Source organism: Manis javanica, chromosome 2 (genome assembly GCF_040802235.1).
Source record: "Manis javanica isolate MJ-LG chromosome 2, MJ_LKY, whole genome shotgun sequence".
NCBI lineage: Eukaryota > Metazoa > Chordata > Mammalia > Pholidota > Manidae > Manis > Manis javanica.
The window spans coordinates 145,550,401-145,570,890 of record NC_133157.1 but is presented as its reverse complement, the minus strand read 5'-3'; the positions used below and the strand labels follow the sequence as shown (position 1 = coordinate 145,570,890).

General features: G+C 41.3%; 1 non-coding gene and 1 pseudogene across 1 annotated transcript; one reads left to right on the top strand and one right to left on the bottom strand.

Moving 5' to 3' along the window:
• The window catches only part of LOC140845665 (uncharacterized), a 66,893-nt pseudogene extending 55,929 nt beyond the window's left edge, over positions 1 to 10,964 (top strand).
• A 7,265-nt stretch (positions 10,965 to 18,229) lies between these two features.
• On the bottom strand, positions 18,230 to 18,354 carry LOC118968592 (small nucleolar RNA SNORA18). The gene has a single exon (XR_005056325.1). It is a non-coding gene; the product is annotated as a small nucleolar RNA SNORA18 (small nucleolar RNA).
• Positions 18,355 to 20,490: the final 2,136 nt, after the last annotated feature.

Below are 20,490 nucleotides of genomic sequence, written 5' to 3'. Positions count from 1 at the left end.
CCCCACCCTTATTCCTTCCATTCCACCCATCATCCCCAGTCCCTTTCCCTTTGGTAACTGTTAGTCCATTCTTGGGTTCTGTGATTCTGCTGCTGTTTTGGTCCTTTAGTTTTTCTTTGTTCTTATACTCCACCTATGAGTGAAATCACTTGGTACCTGTCTCTCTTCGCCTGGCTTATTTCACTCAGCATAATACCCTCTAGCTCCATCCATGTTGTTGCAAATGGTAGGATTTCTTTTGTTCTTATGGCTGAATAATATTCCATTGTGTATATGTACCACATCTTCTTTATCCATTCATCTACTGATGGACAGTTAGGTTGCTTCCATTTCTTGGCTATTGTAAATAGTGCTGCGGTAAACATAGGGGTGCATCTGTCTTTTTCAAACTGGGCTGCTGTATTCTTAGGGTAAATTCCTAGAAATGGAATTTCTGGGTCAAATGGTATGTCTATTTTGAGTATTTTGAGGAACCTCCATACTGCTTTCCATAATGGTTGAACTAATTTACATTCCCACCAGCAGTGTAGGAGGATTCCCCTTTCTCCACAACCTCGCCAACATTTGTTGTTGTTTGTCTTTTGGATGGTAGCCATCCTTACTGGTGTGAGGTGATATTTCATTGTAGTTTTAATTTGCATTTCTCTGATGACAAGCGATGTGGAGCATCTTTTCATGTGTCTGTTGGCCATCTGAATTTCTTCTTTGGAGAACTGTCTGTTCGGCTCCTCTGCCCATTTTTTAATTGGATTATTTGCTTTTTGTTTGTTGAGGTACTTTACCTCTCTATATATTTTGGATGTCAACCATTTATCAGATCTGTCATTTATGAATATATTCTCCCATACTGTAGGATGCCTTTTTGTTCTATTGATGGTGTCCTTTGCTGTACAGAAGCTTTTCAGCTTGACATAGTCCCACTTGTTCATTTTTGCTTTTATTTCCCTTGCCTGGGGAGATATGTTCATGAAGAAGTCACTCATGTTTATGTCAAAGAGATTTTTGCCTATGTTTTTTTCTAAGAGTTTTATGGTTTCATGGCTTACATTCAGGTCTTTGATCCATTTCGAATTTACTTTTGTGTATGGGGTTAGTGATCCAGTTTCATCCCATGTCTCTTACATGTAGCTGTCCAGTTTTGCCTACACCATCTGTTGAAAAGGCTGTCATTTCCCCATTTTATGTCCATGGCTCCTTTATCGTATATTAATGAACCATATATGTTTGGGTTAATGTCTGGAGTCTCTCTTCTGTTCCACTGTCTGTGGCTCTGTTCTTGTGCCAGTACCAAATTGTCTTGATTACTGTGGCTTTGTAGTAGAGCTCGAAGGTGGGGGACTTTATTCTTCCTTCTCAGGATTGCTTTGGATATTCAGGGTCTTTGACAGTTCCATATGAATTTTTGAACTATTTATTCCAGTTCATTGAATAATGCTGTTGGTAATTTGATAGGGATTGCATTGAATCTGTATATTGCTTTGGGCAGGATGGCCATTTTGGCGATATTAATTGTTCCTAGACAGGAACATGGTATGAGTTTCCATTTGTTAGTGACCTCTTTAATTTCTCTTAAGAGTGTCTTGTAGTTTTCAGGGTATAGGTCTTTTACTTCCTTGGTTAGGTTTATTCCTAGGTACTTCATTCTTTTTGATGCTATTGTGAATGGAATTGTTTTCCTGATTTCTCCTTCTATTAGTTCATTGTTAGTGTATAGGAAAGCTACAGATTTCTGTGTGTTAATTTTGTATCCTGCAACTTTGCTGTATTCCAATATTAGTTCTAGTAGTTTTGGAGTGGAGTCTTTGGGGTTTTTATGTACAATATCATGTCATCTGCAAATAGTGACAGTTTGACTTCTTCTTTACCGATCTGGATTCCTTGTATTTCTTTGTTTTGTCTAATTGCCATGCCTAGGACCTCCACTACTATGTTGAACAACAGTGGGGAGAGTGGGCATCCCTGTCTTGTTCCCGATCTCAGAGGAAAAGCTTTCAGCTTCTCACTGTTAAGTATGATGTTGGCTGTAGGTTTGTCAGATATGGCCTTTATTATGTTGAGATACTTGCCCTCTATGCCCATTTTGTTGAGAGTTGTTATCATGAATGGATATTGAATTTTGTGGAATGCTTTTTCAGCATCTATGGAGATGATCATGTGGATTTTGTCCTTCTTTCTGTTTATGTGGTGGATGATGTTGATGGATTTTCAAATGTTGTACCATCCTTGCATCCCTGGGATGAATCCCACTTGGTCATGTTTTATGATCCTTTTGATGTATTTTTGAATTCAGTTTGCTAATATTTTGTTGAGTATTTTTGCATCTACATTCCATCTCTTGATATTGGTCTGTAATTTTCTTTTTTGGTGGGGTCTTTGCCTGGTTTTGGTATTAGGATGATGTTTGCTTCATAGAATGAGTTTGGGAATATTCCCTCCTCCTCTATTTTTTGGAAAACTTTAAGGAGAATGGGTATTATATCTTCTGTGTATGTCTGATAAAATTCCGAGGTAAATCCATCTGGCCCAGGGGTTTTGTTCTTGGGTAGTTTTTTGATTACTGCTTCAATTTCATTGCTGGTAATTGGTCTGTTTAGATTTTCTGTTTCTTTCTTGGTCAATCTTGCAAGGTTGTATTTTTCTAGGAAGTTGTCCATTTCTTTTAGGTTTTCCAGCTTGTTCACATATTGGTTTTCATAGTAGTCTCTAATAATTATTTGTATTTCTGTGGGGTCTGTCATGATTTTTCCTTTCTCATTTCTGATTCTGTTGATGTGTGTCGGTCCTCTTTTTCTCTTAATAAGTCTGGCTAGAGGCTTATCTATTTTGTTTATTTTCTCAAAGAACCAGCTCTTAGTTTCATTGACTTTTTCTATTGTTTTATTCTTCTCAATTTTATTTATTTCTTCTCTGAACTTTTTATGTCCCTTCTTCTGCTGACTTAGGTATCATTTGTTCTTCTTTTTCCAATTTCAGTAATTTTGACTTTAGACTATTCATTTGGGTTTGTTCTTCCTTCTTTAAATATGCCTGGATTGCTATATACTTTCCTCTTAAGACTGCTTTCACTGCATCCCACAGAGGTTGGGGCTTTGTGTTGTTGTTGTCATTTGTTTCCATATATTGCTTGATCTCTATTTTAATTTAGTCATTGATCCATTGATTATTTAGGAGTATGTTGTTAAGCCTCCATGTGTTTGTGAGCCTTTTCGCTTTCTTTGTACAATTTATTTCTAGTTTTATAACCTTGTGGTCTGATAAGTTGGTTGGTAGAATTTCAATCTTTTTGAATTTACTGAGGCTCTTTTTGTGGTCTATTCTGGAGAATGTTCCATGTGCATTTGAGAAGAATGTGTATCCTGTTGCTTTTGGATGTAGAGTTCTATAGATATCTATTAGGTCTATCTGTTCTAGTGTGTTGTTCAGTGCCTCTGTTTTGTTACTTATTTTCTGTCTAGTGGGTCTATCCTTTGGAGTGAGTGGTGTGTTGAGGTCTCCTAAAATGAATGTATTGCATTCTATTTTCTCCTTTAGTTCTGTTAGCATTTGTTTCACATATGCCAGTGCTCCTGTATTGGGTGCATATATATTTATAATGGTTATATCCTCTTTTTGGACTGACCCCTTTATCATTATGTAATGTCCTTCTTTATCTCTTGCAACTTTCTTTGTTTTGAAGTCTGTTTTGTCTGATACTAGTACTGTAACACCTGCTTTTCTCTCCATGTTGTTTACATGAAATATCTTTTTCCATCCCTTGACTTTTAGTCTGTGTATATCTCTGGGATTGAGGTGAATCTCTTGTAAGCAGCATATAGATGGGTCTTACTTTTTTATCCATTCCATTACTCTGTGTCTTTTTATTGGTACATTTAGTCCATTTACATTAAGGTGATTATTGAAAGATATGTACTTATTGCCATTGCAGGCTTTATGTTCATGGTTACCAAAGATTCAAGGTTATCTTCTTTAGTATCTTACTCTCTAACTTAACTCACTTATTGAGCTGTTATAAACACTATCTGGTGATTCTTTATTTCTCTCCCTTCTTATTCCTCCTACTCCATTCTTTATATGTTGGGTGTTTTATTCTGTGCTCTTCTGTGTTTCCTTTGACTGCTTTTGTGAGTAGTTGATTTTATTTTTTGCCTTTATATTTGGTTGGTCTGCTTTCTTGGGTGTGATTTAATTTTCTTTGGTGACATCTATTTAACCTTAGGAGTGCTCCCATTTAGAGCAGTCCCTCTAAAATTCCCTGTAGAGGTCATTTATGGGAGGCAAATTACCTCCACTGTTGCTTGTCTGGGAATTGTTTAGTCCCTCCTTCATATTTAAATGATAATCCTGCTGGATACAGTATTCTTGGTTCAAGGCCCTTCCGTTTCATTGCATTGAATATATCATGCCATTGTCTTCTGGCCTGTAAGGTTTCTGTTGAGATATCTGATAATAGCCTGATGGGTTTTCCTTTGTAGTTGACCTTTTTCCTCACTCTAGCTGCCTTTAAAACTGTGTCCTTGTCCTTGATGTTTGCCATTTTAATTATTATGTGTCTTGTGGTTGTCCTCCTTGGGGCCCTTCTGTTGGGAGTTCTGTGTGCTTCTGTGGTTTGAGTGACTATTTCCTTCCCCAGTTTGGGGAAGTTTTCAGCAATTATTTCTTCAAATACACTTTCTATCCCTTCTCTCTCTTCTTCTTCTGGTACCCCTATAATGCGAATACTGCTCTGCATGGATTGGTCACACAGTTCTCTCAACATTCTTTCATTCCTGGAGATCCCTTTATCTCTCTCTGCATCAGCTTCTCTGCATCCCTGTTCTCTGATTTTTATTCCATTAATGGCCTCTTGCAGCTCAGCCATTCTGCTTTTAAGTCCTTCCAGAGATTGTTTTATTTCTGTAGTCTCCCTCCTTAGCTCTTGCATATTTCTCTGCAAGTCCATCAGCATGTTTATGACCTTTATTTTGAATTCTTTTTCAGGAAGATTGGTTAGGTCTATCTCCCCAAGCTCCTTCTCAGGGGTTGTCTCTGTTAGTCTGGTCTGGATCAAATTCCTCTGCCTCTTCATGGCAATAGAGGTAGTTGTGGGAAGTTGGCACGTGTGTCAGCTAGGAGAACGTCCATTCTTGCTAGTTTGTTGCCTTCCTCTCCTGTGAGAATGGCGACCCCTAGCGGCTTGTGCTGGGCAGCTGCATGCAGACAGGGTCTCTGATTCTTGTCCAGCCACTGTGGAGGGAGCTCTGCATGGCTGTTGTGGGCATGGCTGACCTCAGGCTGCTGCTCTGCTATGGCATGGCCGTGCTGGAGCGGAATGGGCAGGAGGCTGTTTATCACCATGAGGAGTCTCAGAGCTGTGCTGCTGCCCAGGTGGCTAAGATGTCCAGAGATCCCCAGGATTCCCAGCTGCTGGGCTGAGTGCACCAGGATGCTTCTGTCCAGCTGTGAGGTCCCTGTGCCTTTAAGACTTTCAAAAAGCACTCGCTTTTCTTTTGTCCCAGGGGTGCCTGCTGCGGGGACCTGCTAACAGGTTTTACTGTACCGTTTCCCTAGTATCCAGCACACCACGCACTGTGTGTCTATGCTCCTGGTGCGGATGGCTAGGGCTGGGTATTTAACAGTCCTGGGCTTCCACTCCCTCCCCGCTCCAACTCCTCTCCTCCCACCAGGGAGCTGGGGTGCGGGGCGCTCCGGTCCCACTGGGCTGTGGCTTGTATCTTATCCCCTTCATGAGGCGCTGGGTTCTTGCAGTTGTAGATGTAGTCTGGCTGTTGTACTGTATCTTCTGGTCTCTTTTAGTAATAGTTGTATTTGTTGTATTTTCAAAAATATATATGGTTTTGGGAGGAGATTTCTGCTGCTCTACTCTTGCTGCCATCTTGGCTCCTTGTTTTAAGTAGTTTTAATTAGAACTTAAAGCCATTAGAAACTTGTTTTCAGTGAACACTGAGAAGTAAACTATTGTAAACTGTTATACTAGCATCCTTTAGATTGACACATTTATGCACACATTTTATAATTTCTGGAAACATGTGCTTTATAGCACAATTTCTTAATAAGCACAAAATATGTTCACTTAGCAAAATGTTAAGGTTTTAGGTTACCACAAAGATTTTCAAGTCATATGTAGGTATACCCTCTAACACACTGTAACACAAAATCATTAAGAAGTTCACCTACTACACTTCCTTAATTCAGTCATTCTTAACAACCATGCTAGATTACTTACAAAACCTTCACTAAACCTGACAAAGTCAAGCCTCTCTTTAAGCATTCTTTTCTTTTGAAAGATTAAAGCCAGGCTGTATTGCAAAAGATAAATTTCTGTCTCAGAGAGTCTAGTTTAAAAACCTCACAATTTTTGAGGATGTTATGAACCCAATAAGTAGAATAGATTTCCAATAAAAGGATTTAGAAAACCAGTTTTATATTGTAGTAGTCCACAGGACTTTTAGCTATTTTCCTTCTTTGTAGCAAAATTAATTTAGCTGCATAACCTTATTATATTGTATACTTCTCTCAGGGGCCAAGCCTCTGTAATCAGAGCATTTGAATTGAGGCCAGGCTTGTGTGCAGAAGATAAAGCACTTTTTTTCAGGGTTTGGGGATCAAACTCCCAACTCTTTAGAATGCATGCCAGAGGCATTTCTGGCTTTAAACTTGAAGAGGATGCTCCCATCTCGAAAGTTATCCTGGATGAGTCCCCCAAAATGATGCTGGGGTTGTTCACAGAGTCGAAGAAGAACCTCGCAAACACTCAAGGTAGGAAAGCAAGTGAGAGGTTTCCATTTAGAGACAAAGTGAGAGGACAGAGCTCCTGGCTCATGCCAAGAAGGGACAAAAGAGTCTCCTAAACATCTTTTAAAACATTATCTTTCAAAACTAATTTTCTTAGTTAAGATAGAAACTTTGTTTCACACAGAAAACACTTTTCATGATGAAAAGTTTTAATACCCATTTTAAAAGCAAAAATCAAGCAGTACAAAAGTTTTAAAGCAAAAACTTAATCTACCTCTAATTCCAGACCTTATCCCAATCTCCAGATATAACTATGATCAGCAGGAATTTTCTCAAAAGCATTTTCTATGCATTTACACACAATTGTACTAAATGGGCTCCATCAGTACATACTGAATCTAATTTTGACACCAGACTTGAATCTATTACTTAAACATCTGTTTGATTGTTTTCTCTGCTGACTACACTCTTTAATGTGTTTTCTCTGGCCTTGAGCTTGTCATTTATGTTTCACTGCTGGGTCAGCTATAATCCATCTGCAGGTAATAATTTCAAGAAAGAGACATAGAATTTACATTGTGAACCTTTGTATATGTGACAGTGTTTTTCTGTGACCTTCATATAATTAGGGCAAGTTATTACATATCAAATTCTTGGGTAGACATCCTTTACTCCCTAAAACTAAATAAAGAGTAAAGAGTTTTCCTCTGTGTGGCAGAGTAGATTATCTAAGACCCTTCCTGATGCAGAACAACAGATTTTCCATAAATCTAAAATTTTTTGCATTGCTGACCTTCCAGATAGTAAGGAAAATGACAAAGTACCTTAAAAGAAAAAAACAAAGAAAAAGTTTGCCAAATTCTTGAGTAGTGACTGCTAAGCAGAGGAAGGGTTTCCTCTACAGGCAAGTGCAGAGTGGGCGACTAATGCCCAGATTCAGCCCTGTTCCATGAAAAGGAGCCAGGTGGTCGGTCTTATGTCAGTTACACCTCCTGGATCTAAGAAGCAAACACATCCTCTCTGGAGGAAAGAAAATATCCTCAATCTTCACTCTCACTTTCCCAGAGATTAAGACCAACCAAAAATTATAAAACAACCCATTACAAATGAGAGTCAGTAGAAAGAACACTTGGTTTAGAGCCCAAAGGACTTCCAATGTTAGTATTGTTTGTAATAAAATATAAAAGAATGCTTTCTGAAATGAAACCAATTAAAGACAGAGTCACAAAAATGAGTAATCAATTCAATCATCAAAAATGTCCAGGACTGTGAAGTTTGTTTTGTCCAAAACAAAACAGCACACAGAGTTTCTCAAGAAGTTACCATGGGGGAAATGAGTTAAATGGCACATGGGGTTCCTCTGTTGTATTTTCCCTTGATTTTTAATATTATTTATTTTTGAGGCCAGAAATCCACAGTTTTCTTGAGGCAGAAGTCCATAATCAAAGTATCAGCAGGGCCACGCTCTCTGCCAGCTCTGGGGGAATCCTGCCTGCCTCTGCCATCTTCTCTGGTAATTGCCAGCAATCCTTAGTATTCTTGGCTGGTAGCTACATCATGCCAGTCACACAACCATCTTTTCCCTGTGTGGCTGCACACCCTCCTTCCTCTCTCTGTGCCTGTCTCTGTCCAAATTCCCCTTTTTAAAAGAACACTAGTCATATTGGATGAGGGCTCCTTCTAATGACCTCATCTTAACCTGGTCAAATCTGCAAAGACCTTATTTCCAAATATGGTCACATCCTGAGGCCCTGTGGGTTAGAACTTCGACAGATCTGTTTTAGGATATGCAATTCAACTCATAAAACTTTCTTACAAAATAAACACTGGATCCAGTTGGTTTTAGATTAGTTCTACAAAACTTGGAGGAATTGATCATTCTACAGTTACACGAGTGTCATGTAACAAAGAGCCGCATGGGTGCGTCTTAGACACTTAGTGCGGGGTGACAAAGGCAAGTTGCAGAAGACAGCCTGTAGCAAGTGGTTCTGAAGTTAAATCACTTAAGAATACATTCTTCAGGGAGACGTAAAAACTGTGCATCAAAGGGAAGGGATAATAAGGGTCATCATCAAACAGACTGTTTTCTGAACTCGATATAATTAAAATAGAAGTAAGAAATAAACTAAAACAGAGTAAGCCCCAAATCAAGACTAGCAGTTCCCTTGGGACGAGGGGAAGTCAGGAGAGCAGCCCGTGGACTCTGCACCATGGTGGGCACAGCTGTGCGATACCTGACTCTTGGTGGTGAATTCACATTCACTTCATAACTTACAGTCATAAACATTATTTTCTCTGTCTCTTTAAAATTCTCTTTCAAATTAAAAAAAAAACATTATACATAGACTGCACGGTTGCCATTGTGGAAGTTAGTGGTCACGTGACTCGGGGCTGTCCCAGGTGACCGGGACGTTTTGGTCAGATGGGTACAGGAGTATCCTTACTCTTGTAATTTAAAAAACGTTCCCAGGATGTGCCTAGGTGTAAACAAGTATGCTGTTAGAAGTTCTAGCAGTTTGGTTCGCAAGCATTTAGGCTGTAGCCACGCCATCCACGTAGACAACTTGAGGAAATGAGAGCGGCTCTTTCCCTTCCTAAGAGGGCCTACGTGCTCATTTTCATTCTCGGAGCAAAAGATGTTTCTATTGACGAAATTCAAATTAACTTCCAATAACGTAGCTGCCCTGTGCCTCTTCCCTTTGGTCCCCACCAAGCCCAAGCCTCACCCTGGAAGAAGTCGGCGCCTGGGCTCAGTCATAAGACCAGTTAATGTTCACTCCGGCCGGAAGGAACGCTTTCCGGGAATTCCTCCGAACAGAATTCAGTGAAGAAAACATGCTCTTCTGGATGGCGTGTGAGGAACTGAAGAAAGAAGCTAATAAAAACGTTATTAAAGAGAAAGCAAAGATAATATATGAAAACTACATTTCTATCCTTTCTCCTAAAGAGGTATGTGCCCACCAAAAGGGTTTCTCCCAGGAGGCTGTTGCTGAAACTGACTGATTTCAGCTTTTGGTCCCCTGGCAGTTTAGCTCCTTCAAAATGCAGAAAACGACTCTACCCACTCTTCTTGGTTCTCAGATGCATTTGACTGTGGTCCTGCCAATGGGCTCCAAGTGCCCCCTAAAATCTGTGAAAGATTTTGTACAGTTTTTCCACAAAAGTATCCATAACTTTCATCAGATTCTCTAGAAGGGGAAGTCTATGCCCTTTATTGTAAATACTGTTTAAAAATATTACACCCTGTTAGCATTTAAGTAAAGTTATCCTTTTATTCTGAGCCAATGCTCGCTGACAAGTCTCTTTTAGGTAGAAATAGCATCACTAATATGAAGCTGATTCTGTAGAGGTCGCCCCAGCGTGGCCCTTTCTTACATCAGAATTTACCAGAGGAGAGGAATCAACCAAGTGTGCATCTCTCAGTCTGTTCCTTAGAATCTAGAATCTGGGAAGTTGGTTGATCTCAAAAGGAATGCTGTGTAGCTTCAGTTACAAAATCACTCATTTCCTCCAGTGTGCTGCTACAGATAAGAAGTTAAGAAGGGTCCCTCATGTCAGGTAGCTCACGGGCAATCCAGAGCCTGTGTCCTAGGGGCTGGCGAAGTGAGGCGCAACAGCAGGGTGGGATGGGAATGAGGAGCAGGCTCTGGAAGAGGCCAGAGGCAGACCAGGGATGATGAGAAGGGAGTTACCAGAAATACAATGGGATGAAGACATCCCAGAGAACCGGACCAGATGGCAAAGGCTAAAAGCAGGCAGGGGTGTGGCAGTGGCAGTGGCAGTGGCTTGGGGGCCAGCGTGAGGTTTTCTGAGAAGCCCTTGGATATTAACCTGGTTAGAGCATCACATTTGGATTTTGAAAGGCCAACATGGCTGCAGACTGGATTTGGAAGACTAGAGGCAGAGGCTGGTTAGAGCATGAATCCAGGAGTCCAGACAGGACATACCAGGGCCCCACCTGGGCCAGCTGAAGAGAAACCTGAGGAGGGTTTGATCCTGGTAAATCCCAGAGTTCCAAATGCCTCCTCCATGTCTGCTTCGGGCATAGTTCACTTCAGCTGGGCAGACAGGATGGTGACATACACCCAGAAAGGCAGGAGGGCTGAGTTTGCTCACTTAAGTTTGTGAAGGTGGAAAGAGATTCAGTTTACAGACACATGAATATAGAGTTCAGAAAGTTATTTCCATTTGGATTAACAAAAAGCATGAGAATTTTTGTCCTTTAAATTATGGCTTACACGTATTTTTACTTTGTCATGATTTTCCTTTTTATTTTTTAAGGCAAAAATTTTCAACAGTCTTTTAAAGTATTATACAACCAAAAACATATTAGAAAAATTGTGAAGCAAAAATGATATAAGAATAATGACCCTTTCCTTCTTAAAGAAGCATATATTACTTGAAATGTAAAAGCTTCACAATTTTAAGATTGGGGTCAGATTCACTTGGGTTTGAACCCCAGTTCTCTCATCTAACAGCTGCATAACCTTGGGGGGTATTTCAGAAGCTTTTTGCACCTTGGTTTCCTTATATGTAAAAGGGAAAATCACCTGCCCAGAATTTCAGAAGGATTGAAGGGGGGACAGGCACCTGGCTGCCAAGACATCTGGCAGAGCAGCTCAGGCATGCGCTTCATGTGGAGGCTGTGAGGAATGAAATGGTTCTATTTGTACCGCAGCTGCTGGTGAACCAGAGGATTTTGTAACATTTTCCCCAACAGGGCAGGAGCTTTCCTCCTCTTAGCTGAGTCTGTAGTGAGTCCCCCGCTTTGAAAGGAGCTGCATTCCTGAGCTCTGGACCCTTAGTGAGGGTGGCCTCTGGAAGAAGCTCGGGGTGTAGGGGCCACAAAGGGAACTTTCCCTCCATCTGGGTGGGTGGGGAAGGCTTCTGGGTTAGAATGAATCTAAAGCGAGACCCGCAGACGTGCACTTAGGCAGGCAGAGCAGGGGAAGCTTATTCCAGCCAGGAGCAGGGACAGGCTAGTCCAAGCTCCTCCTCTCTTTAAATTCAAAGTGGAAAATTCCAAATTCTTTAAGTTCTTGAGTGCAATAGTGAGGCAGAGCTGGGGAACGAGTGGAAGCAGATCGCAAAGGGCCTCCTAAGTCTAAATTTGGGACTTTAAGCTTTGGACTTGATCCTGAGAGCAGCCACAAGGCAGTGCCAGGCATGAAGCTGGAATGTCAGCACGGAGTTTGCAGGTTAGAAAGGTCCCTCTGGCCAAACTGGTGTGTGGAGAGGCACTAGACTGAAGCAGAAGGTTAGGAGGCTGGCGAACAAATGCAGCAGGTGACTATGGGTGACCTCCATGGCCGTGGCAGAGAGGAGGGAGGAGGTGGACAGACTTGGGAGGTGTTAAAGAGATGGGGTCACCAAGAATTTGTAATAGAATAGAGAGCCAGAGGGAAAAGGAGGGGGAGCAGGATGCAGAACTGGGTGGAAATAAGTAATTCTATTCCTCCACAAGCCAAACAAGAAAGATTTGGAAATGTTGGGAATTTGTGTTGAATGTTGGGTTTCCTTGTATAGACAAAGGGGCTTCTAGGAGGATGGTGGGTATGCACCCGGCAAGATAGATCACGAAAGTCAGTGTTTCATGAGTTAGCTACTTGTATTTTCAGTTTTCTCTTAAACAATTTCTTGTGCGTTGCATAGCATTCAAACTGTCCTGGCCTAGTGGTGCAGAGCTGGTCCAGCTGAGGCTCTTCGCACAGCAGAGAACACATGTGAGCTGATCTTTGCAGTTTGGCCCGTTGCCTTGTCTGTCTGGTGTCCTGCGGGAAAAGCCCGAGCCCGGGGGGCTTGTGCTGGTCTGTGAGGCAGCTTTGTCCAGGGTGAGCGGAACATCAGCATTGGGAGAACCCGCGTCTCCAAAGGACTTCTGAATCCCAAGCACTTTAAATGAATTCTCCCTAAAGGCTCCCCAGCTACCGCCCTCAACCCTGTGTAAGGAGGAGCTCATTAGGGCACCATTTACTTTGCCAAAGGCCCCACACCAAGCAGTGACAGAGACGGGATTTCAACACAGGCCGCTTGAGTCTGACCCTTGCACCATGCTTCTGAGTCAGCTTCCACTTCACCAGCTGGCCCAGCACTTATTCCTGGAAATTTGCAGCTGTGTTCTAGCTGGCTGCAGCCCGCAGCCTCCAGTTTTAGCCCTGATGTCATTAAGAAGTTAGCAAGGGGTAGGTCTATGCACGCTACATGTATTATGAAAATATGCACTATTTTCTTTAAAATAGTACATTCATTTTAAAGAAGCAACACAGCACTGTGATTTTCTGAAGCAGTGTGAGCCCCACCAACATCACCTAGAACTTGTAAGAAATACTAATTATCAGGCTTCTCTGTAGATCTCCTGAGACAGAACTCTGTGGGGGAAGAAGTTGGTGGGGGCAGCAAGCTGTTTGACAAGGCTTCCAGGGGCTTCTAATGCCGTGGAGAACTGAGAACCATGTTCATCGTGCATTCGGTTTCTCTTTCAGCAGTTCAGATTCTTGGAGGACCTTGTTTGATTTGGAATTTTTAAAAGGTAAAACAAGGTATGGGAGTTTTGGATGGATTTCCAAAGAGAAACATATTTAATACAACTCCTGTTTGCTTCTATTGACATGTTAGCTTAAACTCCCGAGTAAGAGAAGTCATCAACAGGAACATGGTGGAACCATCCCAGCACATATTTGATGATGCACAACTGCAGATTTATACCTTAATGCACAGAGACTCATACCCCCGGTTCATGAGCTCTGCTCTCTATAAAGATTTGCTTCAGAGCTTGTCTGAGAAATCAGTTGAAGCATAGGATGTTATCAAATATGCTTATTATAAATAAAACAATAAAAGAATTCATGGACTACATTTAGTACAAGGAATGTAGAGGTAGTATCTTCTGCTGGAGTAATAACTTGGGCCATTTTAGTAAGATGCTTCCTTCTACATAAGACTATATAGTTACAGTATAAAATTGCAGCCACTTGCAATGATACTTCTGAGAAAAACTGGGGTCTGGCTGTCTTAGAAAGATAGTATATGTACATTTACCATAATAGTAGCATGTCCTCAACCACAAGGGATACTCTTGAAGACTCCACACTGCCTGCAGCATGTAGACCCACTGGAGCAAATGGAACAGATTTGTTTTGCATAAGTCTGGTACCTGATCACTCTCCTCCCAAAGAAAAGATAGCAAGTGGATCACAGCCACTCCCTCTTCTAATTCATTTTTGAATATTTCACTTAGTGCCATTACAGGGCCCATATTCCCATTTTACAAAGATGCAGCACTTTAAAAATGGTGTTCCACTTTATTGTAGAATACGTGTATGTAAGTACATATGTGTGTGTGTCTATACATGGTAAGTGTAAAGCACTGCTCTTCAGTGGGTCTCAAGCGTTTGGTAAGAGAAGTAGTGCTTAGAAAATTCTTTCATTTAAAAGTTACCATTATTTTATTATCAGAATCTGCGAACCTGAAGTTTTAAGTTCACAACTTTGTGTTCATAACATTTTCAAATAAGCCTATTTTATTATTGAAAGAAATATGGGCATTTTTCACTCAGAAAAGAAAGCACAAGAGTTTTATCTCCATCTTTATTTTTTTTCACAGGTATTAAATATTGAGAAATAGAAGACTAACTAAGTAGGGATCGACGCAAGACACCTTTTAGCTCCCACACTAAGATTTTGTTTTAGATCCTACCATTTTTGTCATGGGACAACGGAATCACTTCACAGCTTACAGGCAACATACTGGTTTGTAGACCTAAGCCACCCTGAAGGAGTCCTTGACTAGAGTGAACAGGAGAGACATCCAAAATCTGGAAGAGCTTGAGGGGCGGGTTAGAAAGTAACTTGGCATAGGCCCACAGGCTGCTTCAGCCTTAAAGGGGACAGCCGTCCTCTCGCCTCCCTCCCAAGCAGGCCCCTCAGCCTGATGCCTTCTTCAGTACTTCTCAAGCCCCCTAAGCCCCTCACCCCCATTCCCAGTAAAACATCTTACATCCTTTACTGTGAAAACTGCACCCCAACCCCCAACTTCCTGCATAGCCCATAAATCCGTGTGCATAGTGGTTTGTTCTTGCCGCCTTCACCCTTGGCCCAGAGAATAGTGACCTTCCCTCCTTTGCAGGGTGTCAATCGTGTGCTTTTGATCCATATCCTACGGTATCCTTAGACAAAGAGGATGGAATCGTAAGAGCATCGACCTTGCCCTCTGGTCGTCCACATTCCTGCCAGGGTGACAGGTGTGCCCATGGTAGCGACGGTGCAGTGTAGCAGGTGCTGTGATGGGGAAGAGCCCACCAGGGAAGCCCTGAAGGGCTAAGGGAAGATTTCAGCCTAAGTGGCGCCACAACAAATCTATAGCACGAGAGTGTGTGTGTTGTGGCAGAGGTGTAGGAAAGTGTCCATGATTGGAGCAATCCTGAACAAGTGCAGATATGAGGTCACCGTAAGACAGGATGGCCAGGAATGGACTGGATGGAGGGACACAGGAGGCTGAGATTTTAGGCTGGAGTATGGACTCAGGATTTTCCAGCAAATGGGTGGATGGGATTGCCTGGAGAGTGAGGGCATGGAAACGCTGAGGGTAAGTCCTTGCAAGAATGGAGAGAGACAGGAGCATTCCAAAGGAGTCATGGATTCGCGTCCTCAGTGCAGGTAAGAAGCAAGCCAGGGACATGTGGGGACATGGCAGCAACTGAATGGGAGAGCTCTAAGGGGCGGTGGTATGTGATGGTGAGTTAAATGCTGACCCAGGATTTCCCCCACCCTCCTGCACCGTCACCTTCACCGGGACTTTCTCCCATACCATAAGCATCCCTAGACCCCCCAGGCTGCACTGCACAGCTGCAGTCCTCCGTTCCTTTCTCATCCGATTCTCGCCACAGCCCACACTTGCCATCTCGTTTCCTCACCTCCCCATTCACCCCTCAAACTAAGGCCATGCTCCAGCCTGCTCCACACAGGTCTTGGCCGGCCACGTCCACACTCCTGCCTCTCAGCCTCCTCGGTGGAGTGCTCAGCTTCTTGAAACACCCCTTGCCTGTCTTCTAAGATGCTTTCCAGTTCTCATCTCTGTCCGTGTCCTTCCAGGCGGTAAGGACACAGCAGCCAAGGGCCTTGGGTGCTGGAGCTGTGCTTTCTGTCACCCCACTTCTGTGTGGTAGTGGCACTAGCTTTTTGGGGCCAGCTTCCTCTGAGGAATTTGGACCTTGGCTTGCTTTTCCTGCCAATCCATACGATTAGTCTCTCTCATATCCCCTTCTCTTGTTTAAATAACTGCCAATACAGTCGGAGCTACCAAATCAGGATCTGTTCTGGACTTTCTCCAGCACCTCAAAATCAGCTGCCAGTTCATCTCCACTTGTGTACCCCACAGGTGAGACCTGTCTCGATTTTGACTTCTCATCCCACTGCCTCCTTGACCAAACTCAGCCCCTGCCTGTGTCTGCAGTCACTCAGCCAGTCAAGTCTCCTAAGCTCTTACCTGGGTGTTAACTCTGATTCCTCCCTTTCTCCTCCCAAAGCCCTGCTGATTTTATTTCCTTCACATTTCTCACGTGTCTCTTTCCCTCCTCCTGACTGCCCTCTCTCTCACCTGCCTGTATTGATGCCAAAAGAGCCTCCTAACTGGTCTCCCTGAACCCATCCCAGCTTCAACTCCATTCAAGTCCATCTTTCAAAATGCCGTAAGGTGATCTTCCTCACATGCAAACCTGCTTCTCACATCCCTCCACTCCTTAAAATCTTTAGTTGTTCCTGATTATCTGCAGTACAAATGCCAGACTCAGCCTGGTACACAAGCAAGGCCCCTACAGTTGGGCTACTGGCTCCCTAGCCAACCCCACATCCAGATTGGACTCTAGAACAAACAATTAGAGAAAATACACATATACCACTTCACCCTCTCTAAAATGCCACCCTACACCCAGCTAACTGCTATCATTCCTTCAAGATGTAAGTCACAAATCACCTCCTCCGAGAAGCCTTAACCTCACCTCCTAAGTCCTACTTCCATTGTGTTGGGTGCATTCTTTCGCAGTCCAGGAATTTCCCGTACAGATACTTATCACCTGAGTTATTACAAAGTATCTGTCTACATATCTGTCTTTCCCATTAGACTCTAAGCTCTGGAGGCATTGAAAATACATCTTATTAATCATTTTATGTACAGTATATAGCTAAGAGCAATATTCACTAAGTGCTTGTAGAACGGAACTGAAGAGTTACAGCATGAAAATGGAATTTCCCATAGCTATGAAATAAAAATCCCATTCCAAATCTGCTTTGAAACGTGTCACATCTCAGATCTTTCGCATGTGCCTTACATAAAGCACTACAATGAGCCAATCCTGAGTAAATCTATAGTGTCATCTACATGTATGAATGAATCCTGAAGCCACCCTCCAGGTACCCTATAAAGTCAGTGCAATTCCAAGGTTTAAAAAATGTTAAGTAAAACTCCAAAAGCTGATTTTGTTGGGATGGATATCTCTCCATATATATAAACAAATATAAGTTCCAAATGGCTTAAGGACCTAAAGCTTTTTTAAAGAATAATAATATTGGAAGAAAATGTAGGCAATATTTTAATAACTTCAGATGTTAAAGGTCTCCTAAGCAAAACATCAAATCCAAAAACCATAATACTCTGACAAATTGGATTATGTTAAAATTATAATTTAATACTACAAAAGAACATAAAAAGTAATAAAACACAGGCATCAGGCAATAAACACACTAAAGATTACTATGCAGAACATATTAGGTAGGAGTGCCTACAAATTAGTAAGAAAAACTTGTTTTAAGTCAATACATTTTTTTAAAAATTTTCACGTTGTGATTTCTCCACTGTCAATTATCTTAGTTCCTCCAAACTGTTGTTATGAGCAATTATGAAAGCATTTCTCTATATTCTAGAGTCCAAAAAGTATGTGGGGTTGGGTAGGGAGCCAGTAGCCTGACTCCGGAGGCCTTTGCTTATACACCACTTAAGGAATAAAGGGACAGTGCAATTAGGAAGGCGAGGGGCTTGGGGTTGGGGGTGGGATTTGAAAAGATCAGATTCCCAACCTTAGGAAGTCAGACTTTAGGAAGTCAGACTTCGTAGGTTTGATTCCAAACTAAAAGATTGGTTTGAGTCATAATCTTTAAAACAGCCCTTTTAAAATCATCTACTGCTCAATCCACAGTTGTCATTCTCAGCCCCAAATTTTTTTCGTTAGGCTTCTTTGACATCTACTTGAATATAGACATACTTTAAAAATTCCCTTCCTGTAATCTCTGGGATCCAGTTTCTTCAATTTACTTTGGGGCCACATTTAGGGTCAGGTTAGATGGATATGCCTGGTTCTCAATTTCAGTCATCTTCTAGCCATCATTAAATTGAAATCATATTAACTCCTAAGCTGTCACACCCTAGAAGAGTAAAGATCATAGGGATATGCAAATACCTAAGAGTAGATAAAATTCAAATACCAGTCTTTCACAGGTGTAGCATACCTGCCTTGTAGTTCTCACAGACCTAACAAAGTTCTCTAAGTGAAGGAAATTATATATATACTCTGTGAGGTGTTTCCAACGATGTTTGTCTACATAAAAAGCCCTGTTGAGACAGACCTCAACAATAAGACATTGCAGACAGAAAAGGAAAGACAGTAAAAACAACAGAAGAAATCAACTAGGCCTTAAACAAGAATAGATGAGCATAATAAATATAAAAAGATAATCATATGAACACAATTTAAAACCACGAGATGATAGTGATTACTATTTCCCCCTATATTTGCAAAAACTTTAAGGATTGATAATATCCAGTAGTAGCAAAAGTGTCAGGCAACAGGCATTTATATCCTGTTGACAAGTGGGTAAACTAGTTTGATTTTTTGGAAAGCAATCTGGCAGTATCTCTCATTATGAATGACCATATCCACTAGCCGGGCAGTTAAAACGTCTAAGAACCTATCCTACAGTACAAAACAAAAGCTACCTGGGAGAGAATAGTTCTTAAAGGAAATGGTAGATATATACCTATAGAACATTTTCCAGTGAAATTAAGTGCCATGTATCTGCACTGGCAGGCAGTGTTCTAAGGTAAACTGTTAAATGAAAAAAGCAAGTTGTATGAGTGTGCCCATTTATATTAGTAATGGCCATTCCAAAAAATTCCTGAGCTGGGCACTATTCCAGTCTTCACAAGATATGGTTTAGTCCTTACGACAGCCCTATCAGGTATGACGGTGTTACTCTTTACAGAGGAGGCAGAGAGGTAAAATACCTGATCAACATCTCACAGCTGGTTAAGTGGGAATTAGATCTGAATCTGAGAAGATCAAGAGCCCGTACTCTTAACCACCATGCAATGCCGATTTCCCAGGAAAAGAGGACTAGATAGCCAGGCATGAGTACATACACACAAATACAGAGATGGGGAGTAAAACCAGTTTCATGAGGTGGTAGATATATATAATAGCCTTCAACCAATTCTCTCTGCTCTCAGAACTTGTGAAGTCTCAGGTAGCCAGTGTTTTTACTGAGTATGACAAAATAAATTTATAAACAATCAGCCTTCACATATAAAGATGCTACTGTTTTACACAGATTGAACAGTGAGGGTTTTTTTTTTTTCTTTTAGTTACTTGATTTGGAGCTAAACCATTTAAGCTTTCTCTCCTGGCATATACATAACCAAAACTTTCTTTTTTGAGCCATCTGAAGTACAGCAGTCATGAAATGTAGTTTTTCCTGCACAATGCCAATTTAATCTTGGGGATGAAATTGTGGTCTTGACATATAATCTATCCACTTGAGTTAACTGTTCCAGTGTAATGTTATGGAAAGGCAAAATAAATAATCAAAATATTAACTATAAGAAAACTAGGTGTTAAACCTTCATTAGCCTAAGAATGGTAAATCTAAATAAAGAAGAATTACTTAAACATAAAAATTGTTTAAATTAACAGCACGGTGACAATGGTTAGTAATTCTGTATTGTATATTTGAAAGTTGCTGAAATAGATCTTACAAGTTCTCATAAAAAAATTATCTGTGAGGTGTGGGATACTAACTAAACTTACTGTGCTAATTATTTTGCAATATATACATACATCAAATCATTATGTAAAACCTAAAACTAATACAATGTTATGTGTCAATTATACCTCAATTTTGAAGTTTTTAAGGGGGAAAGCATTAATGAGCATTTGGTCTTATGGACATGTTTTGATAAATTTAAAAAGAGGATCAGGACTGTGATTATTGAGGGAGGGGGAAAAAAGATCAGTGAAACAGTCCTGAGATAAACCAACCTGGTAACTTGTGTTTAATTGCTCCTTCCGGTTCACTTCCACCTCTGCAACTAACTGGCAGTCTTAGTAGTGCTCTCATAGATTCTCATGCATCAGTACTTTTATCTAGAATTATTATACATTTACTTAAATAATCATACAAAACAATTTAGGATTAAAAATTTTTTTTCAGCTGCTCGTTACAGAAATCTCTCTCAAGCCAGCTTAACCACAAAGGGAAATGACTGGCTTTCATAAGCAGGAAGTCCAGAGTAGCTCCAGCTTCCACAAGGCTGGATTCAGACATTCAGTGTTGCCCAGGCACTCTCTCCATCTCAACTTCCCTCAGCTTCATTGGAGGGTGGCCTCTGCATATTGTAGGAAACATGGGACAGTGAGCCCCAGATGCAGATCCTGCTGGCTTAGCTATCCCAACAGAAATGTTTCTCCCATCTTTCATTGAGTAATCCCAGAG